A 7,586-nucleotide genomic window follows, 5' to 3' on the forward strand; every position below is an offset into this window, starting at 1 on the left:
AAAAAGAAGTAAATCTCCTCCGACAAAGAACATATAATTTGTGTTACAAGAATTAATTACGTCAATCTGAGAAAACACCCACTCGTGTCTCATCGGCAGCTCGCATTTCGACACCATCTGTGATTCGATCAGCCGGAAACTAATGCATACGACGCTGATTTCCAGTAGACTGGAATTGAATGAAATCTTAGTCCCGCCTCTTTAAGAAATAAGAAATAATGGTGAGGGGAGGTACCAAAATTTGTTTTATGCATAAAGATTTTTGTTTATCCTAACAATTTTTATACTTGTGATCAAGTTCTCGATTACAGGGCACCTGTGTAGCGAAACATGCACACTCGCTTTTGCTACACAAACATAACGAAATGTTTACACTGTGTTTCTTCTATTTATTGCTATTTAAAATCGGTTGTATGACACTCATTTGTAAATGCGCGGACAGAAATGGAGGATCTTCGATTTTTGTACCGCTGTGTAAGACAAATAAATAAATTAAATTCACCAGTTGCATAAACCCTAAGTGTTGGAAGCCGCCAAACAGATGGCGCCACCGTAGACTTTCGATTTTAAGGCACTTCCGCTGCGATTTCAGACTCCATCTAGCTACTGTGCATTCTTCAATTAATTTGCTAATTTTTGACGTGCTGAAAACCAAAATCGGTTCAGCCAATCGCCGGAGAATCGTGAAAAACTTTTTTTCCAACGTTTCTACGGCGAATGGCTGAACCGATTTTGGTTATCAGCATGTCAAAAAAAGCAAATTAATTGAAGAATGCAAAATAACTAGATTGAGTCTGAAATCGCAGCGGAAATTCCTTAAAACCCGTTTAAAACAATTTTTTTACGAAAGTCTGTGGTTGCGCTATCTGTTGGCGGCTTTGAACACTAAGGGTTTATGCAACTGGTCAATTAAAGCCAAAATTTTGGGGTGCGCATTATTAAAAAAATACATATTGGGTGAAAAAAGACAGAACGAAGAGGACCAACCAACCTGAGAATAAATCTGGCAGCAGCTTTCGACGATGTACGGTAGCACAAGTGCGGTGAACACAACTAGCAGCAGGAACACAAAATACATCACTAGATTTTCCATGCTTTCTTTCTCGGCCTCAATTCTGTTTCTGCAACAAAAGAATTAATTTTTTTATGTATTTTTGCCTTCCAAGGAGGCAAACTTTCACAATGCGCACACAAAAACGTTGCACGGCTTATCATTCCATTCAATCTAACTTCTATGTTGAAAAACCAAACATCACGCTCTCGCTACTTGAATATAAAGATTTGCTTCTTCCGTGCTCAAGGGCTTAAATTTTTTGCTATTAATAATACGCGATCGGAGTGATTTGAAGCGTGCGTCGAATCTTAAATCGAAAGGGCACTCTGAGTTAAATCATAAATCACACACGCAAACTGCACTGTTTGGGCTGATAAAAATTAATTATTAACAAAGCTGCACACTCCCAATAGCACACAGGTGCAGTTTTATGATCCAATGTCGAGATTTGGGCTTCCTTTAGCTCCCCCTTTTTAATTCAATCGCTAAAACGGAAATAGGTTGCCCAGGAGAACGGCGGCGCCTATGTTTCCATTTTCGCACATTTTGCAATAATCATGGACTCTTATATCCGCTTATGGCGTGTCGTGTGAATAGAGTGGACAAGGAAACAGTGGCGGCCTGAGAATATCGCAAACAGCTTTTCAACTAACTGTAAATTCTTGATGCTGCTGCGTAGTCGCGGCGGCTCATTAGCAGCGGTGCGATATGCAATCGACCAAAGTTCCGATCGTTCCAGCCGGATTTGTGTTTCGTGAGTGTTTGCCTTTCAAGTCGGTCGCTTTGTCGTGCTAAAATGGGATCGAGACCTACTCGGGTCTGCATCCTCGATGATTTTGTTCTTCTTCAGTAAAATAACATCGATTTAAAATTATGTGTCGAGGAAGAGTTGTGCAACATTCAAATGCTGCATGATTCCTAATAACTTTAATTTTTTCTAATTTAAATGTTCGCCTTTGAAAGTGCGGAGTACAAGATTTTGAAAAACTTGACGGGGCCGCATTGAATTAAAATGCTTAAATTAAATGCCTGCGCGTGAGATAGAGGCCGATGCGCGCGCGGGCTTTGGTATTTATTTAGATTCACGTAAGCAATATTTTTTTTCCTGCGATTAATAAGGACTTTTGGTGGGGCAGTTTTCTTCCAAACCTCGGCCTCAACCATGCATCCGGGGCAGGGAAAATTTGTGTTTCGAAAAAAATGCAATTCAGCTTCAAATAAAAAGTGTGCTGCTAACAGGCTGGGTTGATGAGATTTCGTGCGAGTCGTTTCCTCTGCACGACTTTTACTCAGATATGTTCGTGTGACTCGCTGGACGTTTTCAACGATTATGCTCATTCAAAACTCTCTGCAGCTCACTCAGTTGAATCAGCGATAATAGCGAAATCCGCCAACGCGTGCAAAATGTGTAAAGTAACTATTTTTTTTTATTTCTCTCTCCCACTCTTGCTTCATTTAGTGCATCTGCTGCGTGCATGAAATTCGAGACTGCGTGCAAAGTAGAAGCTTTTATAGTTAGTGCATCGCCTAGGGTTTGAGAGCGTAGAGTCGCTGTTTATGTGGATTAATTTTGACACGCAGATTTTTGTTTTAATTCAGTTAATTCGAATATTTAATAGAATTGACTGGCAGTGCCTGTTTGTTGTATATATCAACAAGAGCGAAAGTGCTGGCAAATGTATAGAAAAAGGAATAATTTACCTGCTTTCAATGAGAGCGGAGAGCAAAAAAGAGGCTGCTGAGAGAGGACAGATGTGGCGTGTCGGCATCCGGCGACTGCCAGCAGCAGCAGTGAAGCAAAATGATGCGATACGCGGGAACTGCGCGAGTGCGTGCGCGATCAATTTGCGCCGCAAAATCAAAGTAATCGCAGCCTGCAGTTTGTATGCGTTGCCCTAGTTCTGCCAACATAATTAAGTTCTACGTCCTCTGAACTACAAACTTCTCGAGGATCGCACCGACATCGTTTTATTGTCTATTGTATTGCACGCCGCGACTTTTCGAGGAGATGAAGCACTAATAAACGCAGACTGTGCTGGTCGGATCGGATCGGATCGGATCGTCGGTTGAGAAGCCGCAAAATTTTCTATGGCCGGCGCTAATTATGAATCGTTCAACTTTATCTCTGACCCTGCCTCTTTTGCTGATGCCGAGCTGCAAAGGGCCGAACGAGCGGAAAATGAAAAGGAAAATTGTCTATGATGCAGCTAATTGTGTCGAGACTTGACACGCGCATAGGTGTAACCATGCGAGCTGTCAGAAAGACTGACTGACTGACTGCACACCTTCCTCGTTGCAGCCGCAGGTATCGTAAACGCATTTGCCCTCTGCGTCGGCGGAGCGGAGCAGACACGCGAGTGCATCAATTAATTCTCGTGAGTGTTTCAGCCGTGAGCGACGGCGTGAAATCGCATCAATTCCTTTGCGTCCCGTTCGTTATTACACGCAAGCGCATTTTTCTTATTGCCTTTTCATTAACAAGGAATCCGAAGAAATTGTTGCAATGAGAGATTTTTCTGGATGGAAAAGCTGGAGCTTGGATTTTCCTACTCTGCAGGAAATCAATGCAGATGTTTGTTAATATGTGTGTATATGTTATGGACGAACGAAGCGAGCGGGAAACTCAATGTTACAGACGCGGCAGCGAGTGCATCACAATGCCATCCAGTTAGAGGCATTCGCAATACATGGAATTAATATCTGCTCGTGGCGTGTCGTGTGACGAATAGAGCGGAAGAGGAAAAATCATCGTATCAGCGGAATATCACAAACGGCTTTTCATCTAATTGTAAATTCTTGATGCTGCTGCGCAGCTACGCGAGGCTAATTAGCAGCGGCGCGATATGGAAATGCAATGGACCAAAGTAATTTAGGACATGAAAATATCAAATTCAAGCAACAACAATTACAGTCTCAAAGAATTATTATCGCACGGCTGGGCATGGGTATCAAGTGGTTTTTTGCAACTCCCGCCATTTTGGTGCTCATGAAAAATTACATTTGAAATGATTCAAAACTCAAAAAGCTAGACCCAATATTAGTAGTTGGAAGAGGCCTTTTCGAGGCCTCAGCAGCTTCCTCGATAAATTTATTCTTCGTTTAGCAAAATAACAGCTAGAGCAGGAAGGCCGAAGGAGCTAGTGGCAGAGAGTCAGACAATATCACCTTAAAAGTCTAAAAAAACGTGATTAACGCAGCGTAGCAATAGCCACTGAACTCGAAAACTTGCGAGAAACGTGCTTTCAAAATTCTACGAGGAAATTGAGTAAAAATAAAAGCAAATTGAGCGCCGATCGACTCTCGCCTGCACTTAGGCTGGTTTTAGCACCTTTCCAGCGGCTTTAGGGACACGCAATTGATCAATTCAAAGAAAGGATGGCAGGCTGGTCGCGGCAGCAAAATGCCTCACTGCCATAGGCTGCCAGCACTCCGGCCGTCCTCGCGATTGCCATGGCAATGGACACGGCTCAAAGGGAACACAATTCCTCAATTCTATTGCAGGCAGTTTTCCGTTTAAAAATAATAACCCTGGATTGAAAGCCCCTTTGCAAGCACGGGCTTGTTAGCGGCACACGCAATAATTCGCAGAATCTACACGATGCAGACACGATTCAAACGCAGACAAATTGATAAAAAAGTGCGTGTTGCCAGGGTGAATGCGTGAGTCGTGCGCAGAGCAGGCAAATCCGATTTCGGCGGTGCTGAAATCAGAGCGCAAAAGCACTCGATTGTCACGACCAATTTTAGTTAATGCGGCCTCTCGGCGCAAAGCAGACACATCAGGAATTAATGTCCGAGTTGCATTTGCGTATAGTGCTTTTATTTAAGCTTTTCCTCTTTCATGTCTCATGGCATGGCTCGTGAACAATAAGGAAACTGGAATGGAAAATTGCAAGCAGCACGTACCAGAAAATCCTTTAAAAGCATTCTCCATTTGTTTCATTCAATCACACGTACGGCGCATTACAATTTTTTACAGTCAAATGAGTGACGCACATTTTAATGCACGCAGCAGAGATGATGTGAAAATTTGAAAGATAAACTTCTAAAAACTAACGTGTATGTAAGTGAATTCTATTTAAAAAATTTTATTTTTCAATAAGCAGCACAAAATGAACAGTGTACGGTAAAAATTATTGCGTAAAAGCGTTCAAAAATGCGCAGCGAGGATTTCCCTGGTGCGCCCCAAATGCCATTTAGCGATGAGATATATTTTGCATTGGCCCCAGGCGAACCCGAGGCCCGAAATTCTGTTACGAGAGCAAAAATTTAACCGTTTTATTTAAATTACGAAACCAATTCACTTAATAGTTAATCGAAATTGTTCTCAATGCATGTGATGGAACGAGAAGCAATAGCAAAAATTCGAGTCCTTTTTACTGCCCGCGCGGATACACTATTAAATTGTTGCAAAAGCCGCCAAACGCAGAATTACTGAGAAAAAAAGCCCATGTGCGAAATACGATGGACGAAGAGGAGAGAAGAGAAGAGTGATAGCCATGGAGGTGGCAGAGTGACCCGATCATCGACAAGTGAGATAAGAAACGAGAAACTAACACGCTGGTCGCGCGCGGCACTCGACTGCGCGTTTGCTTCATCCCCCATTTTGACACCCCTCACACCCCGTGCTTGCTCTCACTAGCTGCTGCCTCATCGACGGAATTGCCAAGAACGAGTCCGCTTCTTACCTTTTCTAAAATTTAGGACTGCTATGCGCACTCGTCAAAATGAGTTTAAAAAAAAACGCGAGACAAATCTACAAATTTATCTTCCAATTCCTAGATTTATTAGCCCATTTTGTTTTGCGACTCTCTCGATCTTTAAAGTGGAATGTAAGTAATTTTTTATTTAAAAAAAAAAAAGAAATTTCAAGCAAAGATAACCCTAGCCGACCAATATTTTCGGACAAAAAGTGCCCCAAAATCCAATTTTTCGAATTTTACTGGTTACGCCCTGTTTTTTTAGCAAAGGAAATTAATTTGGCTCCCGAGTTAAGAATGATCATGAAAATTTAATTTTGAGAAGATAGAAAGAGTACTTTTGATACTTTCAAGTTTTTTTTTATTTTTTCAAAAATTGCAGATTTTCGAAAGGGGCTTGTGTTTGGCCTGGTTCAAATTCAGCAGTTGATAATAGCGTCAAAAAAACTAATTATATTTCATTTTTTCCGCATTGAGCAAATTTTCCTCGAATTTACGCACAAATTTTCGCACAAAATTGGTCCGAAAATTTCAGCTGGCTGTCAAGAACATTTAAAACTTGTGGGAAACATCAAAATTCCCAAAATTAAGCTAATTTATTCAAGAATCATGTCAGAAAAATTTATTTTTCATTTCAATAGTTCTATGATTTTCAGAAGTAAACTCGGACTCTTGTGGCTATCAGAGACTGCGTATAATGCAAATAACTTTTTTATTGATCTTCAAGCGCAGATTCATATTGTTTACCACTTGCTAGCAAACAACAGAAAAAGCTCTTATAATTGCGAATTCTTTTTCAGGAGACAGAAGAAAATTACACAGAAATACATTATTACGTTCTTGTGCGTGGTTCTGATTCCTTTATTATGTTCAAGTTTATCATTTCGCTCCACTTAACAATTTACCGTGCACGTTCCTTCGAATAATTGTTAAGGATTAGAATGTGCAATTCGTGCTGAATCAGTTCTTTTCATACTTTGCTCGAATGCTTGGAATTTTATCTCACATTTACATTGTTGCTTTTTTAATTTTATTGAATATGCTACAAAATGCTTTTACACGACAAAATGTGAGAATAAACAATAATATATTCAAGAAGCACGTTTGAGATTATCTTAAGTGGAATCCCACGAATAAATGTAACATCGAATTCAAATTATATTAATTTTATTGTTTAGTTCACGAATCAAGAAAATTTTATCCAGCCCGGACACAGTAGAGTGGCTTCGTTTTTTTATTGAGTGCGGTCGCTTAAAATGCTGATAATTAACTAGACATATGTATATTTAAAGCGATTTCACAGAGCGATTGTAAACAACCGTCAGGATGCTGCAGAAAAATTTTGAAAGCCAAAAGGAAAAAAGAAAAAAAGGAGACTGAAAACCTTCATTGCTCTTGACTTTATCATTTTTGACCAACAATTGGGGGCGGATTACGGCACTGTTTTCCGGCTCGACACCTTGACACACATTTTCTTTCAAGAAGGTCTCATTTACCGAAATCCACCTCTTATGGAAAGCGGAAACGAATCGCTGACGATCAAGTCTTGTCAACTCGCAATTCCTGTGATTTATCCTTTATTTGACAAACATTCTTTAGCTGAATTTAGCCTATTCTGCTGCTATGTTAAAAAACAAGCTAAATTCCTGAGAGTAAAATTTTACGTCTTTTAACTATGAAAATTTGAGAAGAAAAAATAACGAAGAGGAAAAACGCAGCAGCCTCTCCAATTACTGTTGCAAATCACAGCCTGCTTTTCACTTGAATAAATTGTAGGCTAATTATTCGTATTGTGGGGCTGAGGATGTTTCTAGGAAATCTTGAGCGGTGCA

The sequence above is a fragment of the Cloeon dipterum genome, chromosome 1, assembly GCF_949628265.1.
Source record: "Cloeon dipterum chromosome 1, ieCloDipt1.1, whole genome shotgun sequence".
Taxonomy (NCBI): Eukaryota; Metazoa; Arthropoda; class Insecta; order Ephemeroptera; family Baetidae; genus Cloeon; species Cloeon dipterum.